Consider the following 20,216-nt stretch of genomic DNA (forward strand, 5'->3'; position numbering starts at 1 on the left):
CAGGAACAAAGCATTACAGTAGTCAAGTCTTGATCCTGTGATGGCTTTGGCAATTGCGATGCAGTTATTCTTAGATAGGAAGGGTCTGGCTTCTGTCAGCAGTTTGCTATGGTAGGCTGATGTTGAGGCGATGGCGTTCACTTGCCTAGTCATCGTTAGATTTGAGTCCAGATAGACACCTAGGGCCTGATTACAACCCTGGCAGAATGGATTAATGGGTGCCGCTAATGGTGGCGGACCCGTTAAACCCATTCCGCCTCATCACGAGGTCCCCTCGCGGGACCCGATGTGGATGTCTGGTTTTACCAGATGTCCTTACGGGGTCCCGTGAGGAGACCAGGGAGCTAACAACGGGCCGGTCGTAATCGGCCCGTTGTTAGCTCCTGGGCCCACTCCCATTGAGCCCTATGGGGGCTCAAATGGGAAGGGAGAAGGTCCGGGCCCGGGGTCCCTTTAGGGGGAATTACCGGGCCCTCCAAACTCGGAATGGCCCGGTAATTCCCGATTCAGGGAACCCGGACCTGGTTTTGGTGGCAGCCATGCCCTTATTAAGGGATTGGCTACCGCCAAAGCCGTAATGAGGCCCCTAGTGATTTTACTGAATTTGCCACTGGGATTTTAATGCTGTCAATCGTAAAATGATTGAATTGGGAGTCAATGTTCTTAAGTGTGTTTCATTAGAAACAACCATGAGTAGCTCGTTTTTTTTGTTTTGTGTTGAGGCATAGGCCATTAGCTGCCATCCATGCTTCAATTGTGTTGTATATGTGGTTTATTGTTTTAGAGTCAGTGTCATAGTCTCCTGTTAGGTTGAGGAGGATCTGGGTAACGTCAGCGTAGTTTGTGTATGAGATACCCAGGGAGTCAAGGATGAGGCAGAGTGGCTGTGTCAAAATGTTGTAAAGGATGGGCGAGATACATTAGCCTTGTGGGATGCCGCATAGGATAATGGTGGGTGAGGCTGAGGCTGAAGCATGGTCCAAGAAAACTTGCATGGTCCTCCCTTGCAGGAAAGAGGTGATCCGGGCGGTGGCGTTGGGGGAGAGGTTGGCTGTAGTGGAGAGGTGGTGGCATAGGACTTGGTGGACGACAAGGTCGAATGCTGCCGGTAGGTCTAGGAGGAGGAGGAGCGTGGGTTTCCCTTTGTCTCTCGCATCGTCAATTTGTTTTTTTAGGTCAAGTAGGGCTGTCACAGTCCTGTGACCTGGGCGGAAACCTGATTGACATAGTCCAAGAATTTTGTTCTCCTCAATAAATTGTTGTACCTGTAAATATGCTCCTTTGTCCAGTATTTTGAGAAGAAAGGGGACCGTGGTGATGGGCCAGTAGTTATTAGGAGAGCAGGGGTCTAGGGAAGGTTCTTTTATGAGTTGGCGGACCCAGGCTTCCTTGAGGCAAGAGGAGACTTTACTTGCAACAAAGGAGGCATTCACAAATGCTGTGAGAAAGGGGGCGAGATGGCTGGCGCAGTCCTTAATGAGTTTAGCTGGGCATATGTCTCCTTCGCAGTTTGATGGTTTGATGAATTTCATGATGTCAATCACGTCAGATTCTTTGATTTCCTTGCATGAGATGGAGTTTGGTGTTGGTAGAATGGATGTTGGTATGGAGGAGGGTGTGGAGATGTTGAGTGCTTCTCTGGTTGTCTGGATTTTGGTTTGGAGGGTGTTAAGCTTGCTGTTCATCGCAGATTGGATATCATCACACCAAGTTTTATCCTTGGTGAGGTTCTGTGGTGTTGGTGTAGGGGTCTCAAGGCCTCTGAAAATCGAGAAAATCTCGTTGGTGTTGGATTTGGCTTCTTGGATTCTGGCTTCAAACAAAATGGCTTTAGCATTAATTATAGCTTTTTGTACTATTTGGCTTTTGATTTAAAAGGGAGCTTTGATTGATCTGTGTGTGTGGTTCGCCATAGGGTCAGCAGTTTATGTACAATACCACACTATGCCTTTTGGCTGAGTTTCAACAATTGTAAAGCATGCAATTGAAATACTGCACATTCTCTCTCCAGAAAAAAGCACACGGCAGCTTCTTTACTTTGGGATATGTCTTTCCACACTTCTGTCTCCTTATGCATGTCAAATAAAAGCAACTGAATGTTGAATAAATAGCAACTGAATGTGGAATAAATATCATGAGACTAAGTTACTTATGAATCTGTTTTTTATTGAAAAATTAAACATGCAAATTACACAGAGAGACACTTATGCCCACATTGTACTTCATAGTGCAAGTACATTTCTTATTGTAATAGCTGCCAATGTGTTATCTGCGCAAAGCCCTGCCAACTGTCCTTTGCATTGTGGAACTTGGCAAGAGAAAAACATTTTAAAAACCACAGTGAGACTTTGAGAAAGATAAACACAGTATAACATGTACATTACACATAGGATCCCTAGTACAGCACCTACAATGAAATTAACTGTTTAAACTAAGCTATCTGTTATCATTCACATCATCAGCCCCTCACTTATCCTCATATTTACCTGGATTTGTTGGTGGTATTTTCAACTCAATTTGGTAGGGAAGTCATTGCCCGTTTTTTTGCTTGCCTTGCACAGGGACACACAGATAAGGATTCTCGAGACTGCAGCTTTTCTAAGGATTGTTAGCCCAGGAGACAGCTTCAGCATCAATCAGCTTGCCAGCACTGAACACTGACTGCCCAGCCAGTGCTCTGCTCCTTCTTCTCCCAGCATCTCAAGAGAAACTGCCTGATGAGATACTGCCCCCCTGCTGTCTCTCAAAACCCTTTTTAACCAGACCCCCTGTCAGTCAAGGAAAACACCTCCCCTTGAGCAGATCATTCCACTGAACTGGCAGATGATTTCAATGCTAAAGAGCAAAAGGATACACCTCTCTTGCACCACCTGCTCTAAAACAATATCATGTTTTAATCAGAATGGATCTTCACATTTTATTTCAGTTTATCACCCACTTCAGATGCAGCCAGCATGTTTTAAGTCCAGTTTCAAAGCATCATGCATTGTTCTCAATCTGCATCCAGCTTATTTCAACATGGACTAATATGGTAATAAGCCCAGATACGGCGTACAATACCGCCCCAGGTAATGCCCCTGGGGCTGTAGTTACAGGCCCGAGAATAGCGAGGGCCCTAGCAAAGCCCCAGGGGCATTACCGTGGGCGGTATTGGCCCGCCGTCAAGAGGCTTATTGCCATTAGTACCCCAGCCCATTAAACCGGGGTACTAATAGCATTTTTTCTGTTGTGAAACACTGCCGCGTTTCGGAACAGAAAAAAAAAGTCAATTTAAATGGCCGCCTGGAAAGGGAAAACATAGTCCATTTTCCCTTTCCATGGTGGCCATCGGGAGCGGACGCACTGGGAACGGAAGTGTTCCCAGCGCGTTTACTACTGTGAAAAGAAGAAAGGAAGGATGTAGTTTGCAGGGGAGGGAGGTGGAGAAAAAATAAAAACTTACCAGCAGGGGACGAAGGCAGCCTCCAGCCATGGGTAGGCTTGTAGTGGGGATTGCACTGTTTCGAGCCTCCTCATTGGCTAAGGGGCTGTCACGCCCCCTACCTGGAATGAACGCAGGCAGTGCACGTACATGTGTCCACGGGATTACACTGAGGAAATTAGCAAATCAACATTCAGTGTAATACTGTGGACGTTAGTGCTGGTTACTAATGTGGCAATAAGCCGCGGGACAGCGGGCTAATACTGCACTAGGTAATGCCACTGGTGCCCCCACTGACAGGCCTGAGCATAGCCAGGGCCTTAACGAGGCCCCGGGGGCATTACCATGGGCGGTATTGGCCCACTGTCGAGGGTTTTATGGCCATTAGTACCCCAGCCTGTTAGACCGGGGTACTAAAAGTAGTTTTTTTCTGTTCTGAAACGCTGCCACATTTCAGAACAGAAAAAAAGTCAAATAAAATGGCCACCAGGAAAGGGAAAACATAGTCTGTTTTCCCTTTCCATGGCGGTCATCGGGAGCGGAACACGCTGGGCACAGAAGTATTCCAAGTGCGTTTGCTCCTGGGAAAAGAAGAAAATACACGGTAAGTGGGGTTAGGAGGGACGGGCGGGGACAGTTTGCAGGGGAGGAGGGTGGACGACAAAAAAAAAGTACCTGAGTTCCCAGTGGGGGGCGAAGGCAGCCTCCAGCCTTGGTGAGGCTTGGAGCGAGGATTGCTCCGTTTCGAGCCTCCTCATTGGCTAAGGGGCTGTTACACCTCCCGCCGGGAACAAACCCTGGCACGTACGTGCATTCACAGGACTACACCGTGGTATGGCTCAGAAACAAGCATATCACGTTCAGTGTATCCCCTGGACGCACGGCTGCCGGGTACTAATTTTCACTAAATCTTATCAAGGGAATCAGTTACATGTTAACAGGAGTTGGGTTAATTAGGATGTTAGATTATATTAGTATTATATTGGTGCAGCTCAGTTCATTGAAATATCATCCTGAAGCAAAGCGCACATTCAGTCATGTGCTCTCTGCATTGGCATCTATTCAATTTTGCCTGGGACTCACACTCTTGAGTCCAGTAATGACTTTCACACCCTGGGCCCCAGTTGCAGTTCAAACCCATTCTAAAACGTGCATGCTGAAATGATGAATCTAATTCTTAAAATAAAATTCAGAGCCCCTATGCCTACACTCCCTCCTTTTTTTACTGGTGGGATATAACCCGAAATCACTGCAGGAAAACAAACACAGATGTTCTAAAAGCCATGTGCTTCTCCCAACTGAATCTTCTCCCTCCCTATAGTCATTAAAGCCAATATCAGAATGTTCATCCTAATGGTGAGGACAATCAACCATATCAAAACAATCTACCAAACCTCTGTACACCCAGGTCCCCCAATTGAACCTCTCTGCCCTTTGTCAGGCCTGAGCTGCTCACAGTAATGTCAAATTTATTATAATTGTTTGTTCGCTTTTATGTTTCAGTAAGAATTGAATATCTGGATCAGTAGGAAATGCATTTTTCTGAAAGAAGTCAATGTTCTCCACCTTTCCTTCCCACAAATCGCCATTGGGATGAAACAGGGTCAATCCACCAGCCAACACCACTGTATGTTTAGGGATAGATATGTAGAAAAGCTATGCTGCAACTGTTTGACAATAAAAGATCCATGCTTAAGGTGAGTAATTGTGTAATTTGTCATTGAAGTACTCACTAACCACCTATCCTTAATAAATATATCATAGGCTAACTCCTCAAATTCCATATTACTTATAATCACCCCACACCCCTTAGACAACCCATGGTCGGACCTTAGCCCACAAATAGCATCTGCGACATCAGGAATAAATGGCTAGCCTGGACATATATAATTATGTTCCTTGAATTTTACACAGGTATCTAACTTTGGTATCAGATATACATCAGGTTCGCATGTTTGAAATGTTACCATCTCCGGAGTTACAATTTTAACATATTTGTCATCTTGCCAAAAACCTACGTTATGCACCAACATAGTCTGATAGATCAACTCTGGGACGATAAACGGAATGCACAGTAGGAAACCTATTTCCATTTTCTCCATATTAATGTATAACGGTTTTGCACTTCCCACCCAAACGCAATTCTTTCTTGTATTATCTACACCTCCCTTTGTGTAATCAGTGCCATCATTTGATGTGGATATCAGATGACACAAAATACAGAGGTATATGGCCTTAAATCAATTGAGAAACCACATTTTGAATCTCCCGTAAATACTTTGTCAGAATGCTTTCAAATGGAGTTACCACATTTTAAATATCATGCAGCAGTTTAACATGTTTAACAATGACATTGGTAGTATGCTCTAATATTTTGGCTTGCTCATTAAGAAACAGAATTATTTCATTCACATAACAGATCAATTCTTTCTGTCCGCCCCTGAGCCCATCTAACGTGTGTTGCAAATCTTTTAAATCATAGCTCAATTCATGTGCATTGTTACTCAATCTTCCTGCAGATACAGCATAGACTGTAGACATTGCTGTGCCCACCACTGCGCCAATTATTGCCATCACGATTGACACCACTAATAAACCACCCATCCTTTCCCCCCTCCTTTTCTTAACACTAGATGAACTCATAAAAGTCTTTTCTAACTGTAACATTATTTCCTTGGTTGCCCTCCAAGCTTCTTCTTTACAGGGTTGCACCCATTCGGTCACTTGTTCTGATTTTATTTCTGATCCATTAAGGAACTTTTCAATGATTAGATCAGGATTTAGGCTAATATTCATGTTCTGGTACAACAACTCCCAATATAAAGCATGGCGCTTCTTCTACTGCAATTCCTGATGCCGGTCCCGGCTCTATCAGAACTTGTTCTTTCACAAAGCGGGCACACCGAGCATTCATAGCTACCAACACCAACAGTAGCAAAAGATTTCCTTTTTTGCTCTGCCACACAGAAAAAACAGCCAGTCATCCTTTTCTCTTGGGATCATCATCTTCACATCTTTCGGGGTCATCATCTTCAACCCCTTCTTCGGTCCATGGTCTTTCCAGGGGGCTCCAATCCAGTGGTATCCTCCAGAGATCTGACAGTCTCAAGGATCCGGTTCTGACGGGGAAAACAATTATTTATCTAGAGTAAAAAGAAAAGACAACTTAAGTATCAAGCACATCAACCTTTTACTTTTACTTTCTCACTGGAGCATCTGAAATCAAATTTAGTTATGCACACAAATGCAAATCATATAAATGACATGCCATGCAGCCAAGACATTTTCTGAATGACTACTGAAAACAACATGAAGTAATCACACTAATATCACATGGTATTTTTCAGATAGCCTCAAACACAACACTCCTTTCTCTGTTTGTCTATTTGTATTTGTGTTAGCTAACGTGATACATATATTTTCTTTTTACCACTTTCAATCTCCTTTTGATATCTTCGCACTATTTACACCTAACCACTTGCTATGGCAATTGTTTTTTTTACTCCCTTCTAGATTCAACTCACTCTAGTCTTTTCACTTCATGTTTCTGGTGGAAGGGCTTAATTTGATTGACATGGACAAACTGTTCCACTGTTAATTCTCCCTAATTTTTAGCAATTCTGTAGACCACAGGTGAAACTGTATCTACAATTCTATATGGCCCTTGCCATGCTGCAAGGACGTTAGAGTTTTTATGTTTTCCCTTCCCGAAATTAAACTTGTATACCTGGTCTCCTATTTCATATTCTCTCACAGATTCCTTCCTATCATAATATGTCTTTGAATCGTCAGTGGCCTTTTCCAAATTTCACTGTGCAAATGGAAACACATATTGCAAGTGCTTTCTCAAATCTTCCACATATTCATGAATTGGGGACACATTTATAAGCACCTGTTGCTTGTTCTGTAAAGTAGGTGTTGTGGCAGAAGCATTTTCCTTCCTGTCAATATTTCAGGGGAACTGAGATTTGTTGACTTAGAGGGCGTCAACCTGATAGCCATTAGTACCAATGGAAACCGCAAATGCCAACTAGATCCTGCTTCATCTACAAACTTTTTCAGCATATCAGCTATGGATCTATTGCACCATTCGACTCCACCTGAAGGGGAAAGCAGGTAAGAAATGCCTCCTGTTCTACATGTGTGGTAATTCTGTCTCTCTATATTGTCACAGGACCAAACTGCATAGGCATAAAGCGTTGCCTCAAGATAGTTTTCCAATTCAAAAAACGCAACCTGGATCTGGGACATGGTGAAACTATTGCAATGGCACTATAATGAGAGTCAAATTAGCACACGCTACTGCACTATGTCACACTATTAATTCAATCAATGAGTGCACAATATGTTATGCTTTAGAATGTAAGGCCATGCCCAGTATCTATTTTAAAGTTTCATAATGGCCAATGCACCAGATATGTTGGAAATATTATGTGGTTATATCTATTACTTCATTCAATCCCTCTAGGTAAACAGCAACAACAGCTACTTTACTTTGGGATATTTCTTACCTCACCTCTATCTCCTTATGCATGTCAAATAAAAGGGACTAAGTGCAGAAAAAATATCATGAGAATAAGTTACTTTTGAATGTGTTTTGTATCAGAAAAAATAGAAATATGCAAATTACACAGAGAGACACTTATGCCCACATTGTATTTCACAGTGCAAGTGCATTTATTCTTGTAACAGCTTCCAGCGCTTTATCTGTGCAAAGTCCTGGCTTTGGCATCGTGGGAGTTGGCAAGAGAAATACACTTTTAAAAAACAAGGTAAGACTTTGAGAAATATAAACACAGTATTACATGCACATTACAAATAGGATCCCTAATACAGCACCTAAATGAAATGAACTATTTAACCTAATCTATCAGGTATAATTCACATCATCAGCCCCTCACTTAACCTCATATTTGCCTAGATTTGTTGGTGGTATTTCTGACTTGATTAGGCAGGGAAATCTTCCCGAGATTTTCTGCCTGCCTTTCACAGTGACACACAGATAAGGATTCCCGAGACTGCATCTTTTCTAAGCATCGTTTGCCAGTGATAGCATCAATGAGCTTACCAGCACTGAACACCATCTGCCCAGACAGCACTCTGCTCCTTCTTCTCCCAGCACCACAAGAGGAACTGACCGAAGAGAAACTGCTCCCCTGCTCTCTCTCAAAACCCTTTTTAACCAAACCTTCTGTCAGTCAAGGAAAAAACCTCCCCTGGAGCAGATCATTCCACTGAATTGACACATGATTTCATGCTGAAGAGCAAAAAAAACAATCTCTCTTGCGCGTCCTGCTCTAAAAGAATACCATGTTTTCAGTAGAATGGATCTTCACATTCTTTTTAGTTTATCACCAAGTGCATATTCAGCCTGCACATTTAAATTCTAATTTTCAAAGCATCATGCATTTTTCTCAATCTGCACCCAGCTTATTTCATCATGCACTCATTTGCACTAAATGTTATTAAGGGATTCAGTTACATGTTAACTGGGGATGAGTTAATTAGTATGTTAGATTATCTTAGTATTATATTAAGTGCAGCTCAGTTCATTGCCATATCATCCTGAAGCAAAGTGCAATTTCATGTATGTGCTTTGCATTGGAACCTATTTAATTATTCCTGCGACTGATACTGTTGAGTCCAGTAATGAGTTTCACTCGTGGGCCCAAGTTGCAGTTCAAACCCACGCTAACATGTGCATGCTGAAATGATGAATCTAACTGTTAAAATTCGGATCCCCTATTCCTACAGGCTTCTAGGCATGGCTTTTAACCATGCATATTGGTATTTTTGAACACACACCCACCATTAGCTATGTCCTTTGCTACTGGCCAGTAACCCCAGCCTTTGTCATGCGCAAGTCCACGTCCTAAATTGTTATTAAGGTAATCAAACATTTCATGAGCTAACTTATAAATGATGTTATGTCTAATTCCATTATTGATGAAATCAGTTATATTCAATGTAATTAGTGATGCCATCAGTGATGTGATCTGTGATGTCATCATTGTGGTCATAGGCTGCACAACACGGGATGCAAAGTTAAGGTTGCTTTAGCTGAATTTCAGGGGTTTTGTTGCATTAGATTTTCACCTTAATGTCCCGGAAACTAAAGTGTTTTCCTTGAATTTCAAAAGTTTTGTTACAGTGTATTGATAACATTAACATCCGTGCAACTAAATATTTGTCCTTGAATTTCACATTTTCTTTTATTCCATACATTTTAGAACACTTCCAGAACACTAGCATGGTCTTTGGCCATGCTCAGTGGTGTCCTCTGTCCATTTGAAAAAGCTACCAGACAACTAGTCATGGCCCTCGGATTGCAGGCTTTGAGAACTCACCATGTTTTTAGGCAATGTGTTAAGCAGCGTGCACCAAGTGGTACACCCTTTTTCGGTGCTGTCATTTTGCCATGTGCCGATTTGGTGCAGCCATTCCACTGCAGGACCATTTAATTGCACCCTTTTTGGCACGAAAGCCATTGCCGCCACATCTTTTAATTAAATTAAATTATCATTGGACATACATTTAATACTTAGCCTATAATTTAACATGTTCAATGACTAAAGGCTAGCTATGAAACTCGTGAGAATCCAAACAATAACATCATTGTAGAATAATGGTTAAGTGCTGCATCTCAAACTCCTGGAGGCCAACATTCTCCAATCACAGTGTTCAGCATAAGTGTGATTGTTTTCTGTTTTACAATGTTGCCCAGAGATGGTGTAGTCCTCTTTTCTGAATATATGTGAAGTGTAAGGGCAAATGTGTGGTGTGAGGCTGTGCCTGTCACCTGAGAGGGTGTGCATGCAATGTGTGTGTGTTTGATGTGGGTGGGTGTGTGCACATGGTGTGAAGGTGTGTGTGAGGTATTGTGCACGCAGTGTGCATTTGCTCCATGATGGCCAGTGTTAGGTTGTGCACAAGCATGCAAACAGTGTGTGTATGGGAGTATTGCGACATATCGAGTGTTTGTTTTCAGTGTCATTGTGTGTGTGTGTGTGTTCATGTCTCCATGCAAAGTAAAAAGTAAATCTGAATGATCATCTTCCAAATAACAAGGGATGTGTGGCAACAACAATATATACAGCACATGTAACTTGGCTATATTCATGACTTCACCTGCACCTCTATATGTTAGGGTTGAATGGCAGTAGGAGATGTGTATGTTGTTGAAGGGGGAGGTACGTAGTGAACCCGCAGGCCCTTTGAAATGAGATAGCACTCTATGGATGGATGGGGATGCAGATCATCCTCTCGTACCAATAATCAGACTGACTTAGGAAGTTGGCAAAACTGTCACTGTTTTATTAACAATTATCTAAAGCAGGGAGTACAGCGGGCATCAATGGACGCTGCACAAGCATTCTCAATGATGGTCATAAAAAAGGACAGCTTTATAGCAAAAACTCATCATTCTTGACATCACACTATGTGGCAAAGTAAGTAAACCTGCGTGGAGTTGTGATAGGCTTAAGGGGAACATTTAAGTATACTTTCTATATAGGGACGGGTTATGATTGGGTCTCTATGGTCAGGTGGACAGCTAAGCCTACCCCTAGTGCAAGTCATAATCCGTGTTTTACTAATAAACAATGTTTCATTGGCTTTATGGCCCTCTACAATTGGTTGCCACACTTGTACTCTTCTGGGATATTCCACTCGCTAGCAGAACGCAAGTTGGTACCCCAGGTGCTTGAGGGTTGTTCTTGACCATACCTCCCCACACAATTAGCTCAACAGCCATCATCACTCCTACTGTCTGCCATTCAATTAGTCCTTTGAACTCACCTTTGCAAAGGATCACTGTGCCTGAGAATAAAAGGGAGTGGGAGCATGGCCTTATCTTCTGGTCTAGGTGTAGCTTGCCCACAGTTAATTTTCATCTGACCATGTGACAGGAGACCGCGTTTTGAGCTCCTTCGTTGTATTTAATACTATTAAACGAATAAAACCTGGCGCTTCTAGTGTTTTTCCATTACACCTCAACAGGAGCCCGTCTTGCTTCTCACGTTCATTGTATCACCTCGAATAGATAACCAATTTCTTGCCTGCCCCAAACCTTCACACTGGCCCAGACAAGCCTTCTCGAATCTTCCTACGCCGTCAGCTGTTTTCTTCAACTGCACCACACGATTAGCCCTTCTATTCATGGGGTCCAAGTTTGCTAAAATGTGTTGTGGAATATTCCGATTCTACACACGCGCACACACACACACACACACACACACACACACACACACACACACACACACACACACACACATATATATATATATATATATATATATATATATATATATATATATATATTCAGTAAAAAAACTTTGTAAAAGGGACGTTATGGTTAAGTTGCGCTACTAAAAACCTATGAAATTCAGTAAAAAAACTTTGTTTTAGGAACGTTATGGTTCCAAGTAAAACCTAAAACCCCCTGAAATTCGACAGTTATGGTAAGCTAAGCAACCATAACTCACGCCACCACCATGCACTGCTAAGACTAACACCCACATCACAATCACACATTTCTCATCCCTGTGGTTGGTGTCCCCCCTTTACCCTCCTTTCCCATCCTCTCCTAGTGTGTCGTGTATATAAAACCAAAAGAAATATAAAACAACAAAAATAAAAAAATAAGGCTCTTTTCAGAGCCGCCTTTCACAGTTAAAAAATAGAAGAGAAAATAAATGAAGCAAGGCCCTTTGTATTTTTTAGAAGTCCGCTGACAGTGCGCCGACATCTACAATTTTGGGGTGCTGCCCTATCATAACCATTGCAATTTTCTCTGGGAGGAAGTAGTGGCTCTGAAAAGAGCCTTTGGGTGGTGTTTGTGTTTGAAAAATTAAAAGTACTCAACACCTACTTCAAAATGGATGCTGTAATTCTAGGTTGCAATGCATTTTGTATGTTTCTTAGAAAAATCTGATTGCCAACATGAGTTAGATGTACTCCATCTCTGCGAAAAATGTATGTACTACAAAACATAATATTTTCATTGTGAAAAGAGGACATGCCAACATCTCTTAGAAAGGCACAAATAGCCTTATTGACATTGCGCCTTGCTTTCTCCATTTGTGGACCAAATGAGAAGAACGAAGCCACATTTGTGTCTGCGCAATCCGTGAAAAAATGAGTTTAGAATTTGGAAACATGTCCATGACCTTCCCAAGTCCTTCTTTCATTGCAAATTGCAAAGAAATTCCAGACACATGTCCTAAACTGTTCCCTCCACAATGAATTATATATTATGTCTCGATGTTGCTCTGTTTCCAAAGTAGCACAGAGAGGTAACAAGTCCAACCACTTAATTCCACGTACTCCATGCCAGTGTACTTCCACATATGGGAATCCAAGATCTACAGCTACTCCACAGCTTTCTGCATGTACCTACAACCAATGTATCCACGAGTCTCCCAAAATCCAAACAATCTGTTTTCTGAAACACACAGCCATAGCTATCTGTTCTTCTCTCAGCAAAAATAGTATCTGAGAAACTCTCTCCTGGCACAACACAACCACTAAACTTTCGTGACCAATCCCTTTCTATGCTCATTCTCATTTGCATGGCTTCCCAACCCAAAAATCCCCGGATGTAACACCCGATGTCCGCGAGCTACCGCCATGTTAGCGGACATATCGTAACATGGACAGCCCTTCTACCATTTCCACTTCACTCTCTGTGCCATTCCATGATTGGATGTAGTTAAGAAGTCACATTACCATCCACCAATCACATCCAAGACTTCTACATCTAACTGCATCATCATAGATCAGCACTGCAAATGTACTGTGAATCTCTCTCAGTACAAGTGTCATTTCATTAGAAAGCACCTTCTACAAGAAATACTGTAGAAGTCTCCAAGAATTCTACTTGCAGCTCCATGCATATCCATATGCATGAACACAAACTACAGGTATGCATATTTTCTGTAGAGTACATGAACACATTTTCTACTTTCATATAAACAGATTAACTGACTTTTAGCTTGTATAATCTGTAGAATGAATCTACTGTCTTTTTTTCAATCTCCTAAAATCAACTGTCACTTACAGACCTTTATACTATTTAATTTCTTTATACACACACACACACTCAAATCATGTTGAACTAACATTTTTTAAATAAAATATATAGACTAAAGTTTAGTAACACATTAATTCAAGACTACCCATCGCTACTAGTTCTAGTTGCCCAATGCACAATCACACACCATTACATACATCTTTATCATCTTACTCAAACACTCATGCACACAGCACACATACATTGCAGAACACCCCAAGCCACAACTTCTTTATTTTTTTCAAAAGACCCTAAAGAATGTCTACCAAAAATCAAGTCCGTAGAAAGAAAACCCAGAAGTAGAGCAAATTAAAATAAAAGTGTCCAACATAAGCATCCATCTCTAGCAGAATTTGTAAAAAAAGTTGAAACAAAACAGCTAATACAGTCATTTAGTGAAACAAAAGAAGTTTCAAGTACAAAAAACGTTGCCTCCTCTATCAAAATGTAAAACAAACCAGAAAACAATTAACAGAAAATCAGCTTTCACTACAGATAAAACTGCTTCTATAAATCTTGATATAGTGCAAAGTAAGCATACCAAGAAAAGTATTTTAGCCAAAATGTTCTGTCACTAAGTCCTTCAAAATCTTATAAAAACAGGAGAGAAACCAGATTCAACCCTTAAAACCTATCATATGTAGGTAATCTTAGAAGCGCTGACAGACAGTGAAATTCTTCTCAAAAGAAAGTTATTAATTTTAGTGTTAAACAAAATGAAACCACTAACAAAATAGAGTAACTAAATTACAAAAAAGACTTCTCAATAAACGAAAAGTCAACAGAAAGAACTTCTTAAGTATCTGCAGAGGTGATTGGAGTCACACAAGCATACTTTAATGAAGAAGCATACAAACAAAAGCAATCAAATACAATTGCCATACATAGCAGTGGTCGAGTTTATGAAAAAGTTAATAATATCATAATGGAACTAGAAGCACTCCTTACAAAAATATGTCCTGAAAACTCAGAATTACCCCTCCATTCAACTGAATAAGAACGTCTAGTGTACAAATGGCCTGCACGTCAATGTGTAACATTCCCAAAAAAATGTTCAAGTCTTTACGCCAATTCCTCAATCAATATGTGAAAAGCAAAGGCTAAATCAAAATTAAACTACTGCTAAATATGGATACCTGTCCAGTACGCATGTACACAGGACTACAAGGACATTAATTGGCTGCATTACAGGACCTACTTGCAAAACCAACTTCCATGATATCAAAAGGATATCAACACATCATACAACTATGAGAAATCTAGCTTATAAACTGTACTATGCTAAAAGTCCGGCTTTAGCACTAGCCAATTTAAATAACATTCTTCTACATGGTACAGCAAAAGACCTACTTGAAGAAATCGACTATATCCAGAAAAAATATTTTGGAAGTGAAAGCCACTCGCAGAATGAAATAGCTGTAAACCAAATTAGTAACAATTCTGCACATGGCAACCTTTTACTACACACATACAAAAAAGAAATACTAAAATTTAAAAGTACATCAGCTGAAGTACCAAACCATGTGTGTGTATGTTGCCGCAGAAATTCTTATAAAAGTAACACAAAAACTGTAGACCTATCATACAAAATAGAAGACAATGAAGACTCTAAATGGTTTGAATTAGCTCTCTACCTGATAGCAGAAAACAAATACGAAATAACTGACCCCTTAATACTTTGCAGTTACTGCACTACAAAACTTGACAACAACCCTACAAAACTTGACAACAACCAAACTCCTTCACGTGCTATCACAAATAATTTGGAATTATATCCACTACCAAAACCCCTTCAACAACTTAATTTATATGAGAGCATCATAATTCAAACAGTGCACCCATTTCAAGCAATAATACACATTCAACCAAAAACTGAAACATTACCTCCCTTTGAATTAGTGAAAGGTATTTGTGAAAAAGTAGTGTATTTACCATTAGATCTAAAAGAAAATGTGCACAATCTAGGAGTGCAACGTCCAATGCAGCAATCTTTAATTATCTTGGTAAATGGAGTACCTACAAAAGACAAGAAAATTTGGCAACAGCTGGTAGATTTACATAAAGTTAGAGAAGCCTTGCAATATCTTAAAGAGAATAATGAATATTACAAAGACATTAATATTGAAGAAAACTTGAAGGATACAACTGAAATAATTCAAGAGACACAAGAAGCTGGTCAATTTGAACTCCTAGATCCTGCTACAATATCAAATACTTTAGACCATTATAAAATTCATCCATTGCACTCTAATCACACCATAGAAGATGCACTGGAAACGTACCAAATGTGTCAAACAAAAGGATCACCAATCAGCATATGGGAAAAAAAGTATAGAAGCACGTGCTTTTCCTCTACTCTTTCCTACTGGCAAAGGAGGAAGGTGCAATGATAGACCTATTCAAATATCAGCATCAGAATAACGCTCATTATGAATGTATTCTGAAGATCCCAGATTTAGACAAAATGTGGAATACATATTCCACCTACTCTTTGAAAGTGAAATAGCAACTTTATGTTACAGAGTTGCACACATGTTAAAATCAGGATCCCACTTTCAAAATATGACAGCTACACAATTATTACAAAAAGTTCAACAAAAAGCTGAGATTTTACAATCAAATCTTACAAATCTATTAGCAAATATGCGTGGTACTAAAGAGTACTGGTATCGACAGCATGGAGATGTACGTTGTATGATCAGAAACCTTGGCCCACCCACTTGGTTTGTTACATTAAGTTGTGCAGAATATGCATGGGAAGATGTACATGATTTCCTACACATATCAAACTAAAACAAAACAAACCTAGATATACTAACACCTGGAGAACTTTGTTCTCTGGATCATGTTAATGTTTCAAGATATTTTCACCATCGCTTCATTGCTATACTACATTTTATTTGTAATAAAACTGTTCCTCCCCTTGGAGAAGTGCAACACTTCTTTTAGAGAAAAGAATACCAAGCCAGAGGAGCACCACATATCCACCTGCTTTTATGGATTAAAGATGCTCCTAAATTTGGTCAAGACAGTGATGCCACTGTTTTACAGTTTATTGAAAAATATGTCACTTGTGAAATTCCATCTTCATGCACAAATTTTACAGTTTCAAAGACACAAATCTGGCAAATATTGTCGTTGCAAACGCAAAAACAAAGGGAAATACTACACCAAATGCCGATTTGGTTTCCTTAGACCAGTTACAAATACAGGTCAAGTGAACAACCTCATGTCTTCAGTTCGACATAGAGTTAAAGGTAAGTCACCTAAAAATACATATTACATAAAAAGAAAAGAAGAAGAAAAATATATCAATGATTACAATGCAATCATTGCCCACTTATGGAATGCAAACATAGATGTGCAGTACATTGCAGACAATTCTACTGCAGTTGCCCGATATGTCACAGCATATTTAACCAAAGCAGAAAAGACAGAGCTGCAAGACCTCTGGAATGACCTGCCATCAGATTAAACAGTGTGTCAGAAATTATACAGCTTTGGCATAAAATGCTCTCCCATAAAGAATGTGGATCCTATGAAGCAGCTGATTGTTTAACTGGTACTGCATTGTATGGTAAATCTGAAACTATAGTATGGCTAAGTCTTGGTCCAGCTAAATCTAGAAAAAGAGTTCTAAAATCATACAAAGATATAGAAACAATAGCCAAACATGATCCCAACAGCCAAGACATTTTAAAAAACAATTTGTTGGTCACATACTACCCAAACAGGAGTACCACTTTGGAAACCATGTGTCTATACCACATAGCCCAAAACTACACATACAAAAATAATATAAAACCTGATGAAAAAAAGGTAAATACAGAGTGACAAACTGTGAAGGCAGCTTAGTAAAACTCACCATTAATCATATCAAATTGCCATTAAAGACTCCTCAACATAAAGAAGTATATTACATGTCCCTGCTACAACTCTTTAAACCATGGAGAAAATAAGAAGAAATACTAGATAACTATGACTCATATGAAGACGCTTTCAAAGCAAATGAAAGCACTATAACTGATGTAAACTTTACACAGTACAAAACAATGTTGCACAATGAACAGCAACACAAAGAAGAACTTCAGGCCCAACTAGATAGGACACTCCTGACAGTAGACAACCATCTGTAACATGAAGCCAAGAACCACTGGGAGAACCACTAATAACAAATGAGGCAGAATTAGCTATGATAGAAGTAGAAACACCATGTGTCAGTATGAAGATAAAGACGACTTAACTATACTACAATCAAAACTAAACAATGAGCAACGTAGCATTTTTCAAGAAGTAACAAAAGAAATTGCACATGGTGTACAACATGAAAACAAAGAATGCACCTGCCAAAATTACAAACCTATACTACTGCACGTCAGTAGTGAAGCTGGTTCTGGCAAAACATTCCTAATCAAAATCATCAGTGAGTTCCTTCAACAATTGACAAACAACACACTGTCAGCTGTTGTCACTGCCCCCAAAGGTTTAGCTGCCTACAACATAGGTGGTGTCACTTTAAACTGATTACTACTCCTGCCAGTAGAACACCAAAACAAATTAGACTATTACAAACTTTCTACAGAAGCTGCAATGGAACTACGCAGAGTATAGAAACAAATGAAAATGCTACTAATAGATGAAGTGAGCATGGCGTCCAACCTAATGTTGGCTTTGATTCACCTCCGATTACAAGAAGTACTCAAAACAAACTATGAAGAGCTCTTTGCAGGAAAACACATTATTGTTTTCAGAGATTTTCTTCAATTGACACCAGTAAAAGGTGAGCCTATTTTTAAAACATTAGGACACAAACTCTGCCGTACAACTGTTGGCAGCATTGGAAATGTCAACCTTTGACAACATTTCCAATACAGAGAATTAACAGAAAACATGCAGCAATCTGCAGATCTCACTTATTCCAACATCTTAAAAAGTATTAGAGTTGGTATACTTTCTAAAGAAGCAGAAGCAATATTGAAAACCCGGCACATTCATGCACTTTATGGTGATAATGCATGTGCTACAGATGTTATGGAACAATTAGCCCACAAAAATGGCAATTGTATGGCCTTAATGCCAACTCTTGCAAGCTGTTTCAAATTCGATGAAATAATGTTAAGTAAAGAAATGCAACCAATAATGGAAATTAGCGCCACAGACAAACTAGATGTACATGGTATGACACTACCCATGTGTGCCCAAGCCACAACAAGAATAAGGGGCAGATTCATGGAACAAACGGGCGCCGAAAATCCCAGCGCAAGCAAGCGCACGTGCACGCGTGTGATTCAAGGAAGGCGCTGCGCTTGTTTCTCACTGGTTGTGTGCCAAATCGGTGCATGTCGCACGTGGGCAAACATGTCATCAAACGGCGTGCACTACGTGTACAGCAAAAGCGCACTTGGCGCAGCGCACACAACAAAAGTAGGCGTAACAGTGGGCGTAACACGCAGAATGGGGAATAGCACGTGAAAAAGAAGGCATAACTGGGGAAGTACTGCAGGGAACTACACGGAATGCCCACACACACGCGAACAACCCATATTCATGGATACGAATACGGGAAACCCGTGCACGGCAAAAGACGCACACAGGCGTGAATGTGTCCGCCACACGAAGGCAGGTGGAAGCGTCCCCGCGCACAGTATAAAAGTGCGCGCTAACAACAAACACGTGTATACAGCTACGATGAATGCCCCATTTGTCGCAGCACTGATCGTGGGACAACGCAGGAGGAGGAGAATAGTCAGGGCATGCATTTTTTCACCACAGACAAGCCTTTTTGGGATGCCTGACGACCAGGTCTACGGCAGGTATAGGTTTCCACCCCGTATCATCCTAGACCTGGTCAGGGAGTGGGAAGATGACCTTAGATCCCCCACCCTTTGCTCCCAAGCATTGAGCCCCTTGGAGAAGGTGCTCAAAGTCCTGCATTTTTTGGCCACTGGGTCATTTCAGAGGACTACTGCCATAGTGGGGGGGGTCTCACAGGCTACGCAGTCACGCTGCCTACACAAGGTCTTGGCAATCATGACAGCGCGCCCCTCATTCCGCAGGCACATATACATGCCCAGAACACCCGCAGAAAGGCAGGCCATTGTCCTGGACTTTTACAGGGTGGCACACTTCCCCAACGTGCTCGGTGCCATATATTGCACACATGTGGCCCTACATCCACCTAGGGCCACTGAGCTCATCTACCGAAACCGCAATCACTGGCATTCCATCAATGTACAGGTGGTATGTGATGCAAAGGGAATCATCACCTCTGTCTATGCAAACTACCCTGGCTCCACCCATGACAGTTTCATATACAGAATGTCTGCCCTGAGTCGGGCCCTGGAAGCTGGGCAGCATGGCGTCACATGGCTCCTAGGTGAGTACAAATTCCCTTGCACATGCATGCATGTCACACACACACACAAAATACACACACCCCAATAATCACAACCATTATCACCTCTCCAGGGGACAGTGCCTACCCTGTGAGCAACCACATGATGACGCCAATCTGGAACCCCACCACACCACCCCAGGTAAGATACAACGCGGCCCATATTGCAACCAGGGCCATAGTGGAGCGCACATTCGGAGTGCTCAAGTGACGCTTCCGCTCCCTTGACCGCTCTGGTGGGCAGCTACAATATGCGCCCCAGTAGTGTGCAGGAGCATTGTGGCACATGTGTCCTGCACAATGTTGCAACACGGCAGGGCGTACCGGTGGAC

This window comes from Ambystoma mexicanum, chromosome 6q (assembly GCF_040938575.1).
Source record: "Ambystoma mexicanum isolate Mex_15411 chromosome 6q, UKY_AmexF1_1, whole genome shotgun sequence".
NCBI lineage: Eukaryota > Metazoa > Chordata > Amphibia > Caudata > Ambystomatidae > Ambystoma > Ambystoma mexicanum.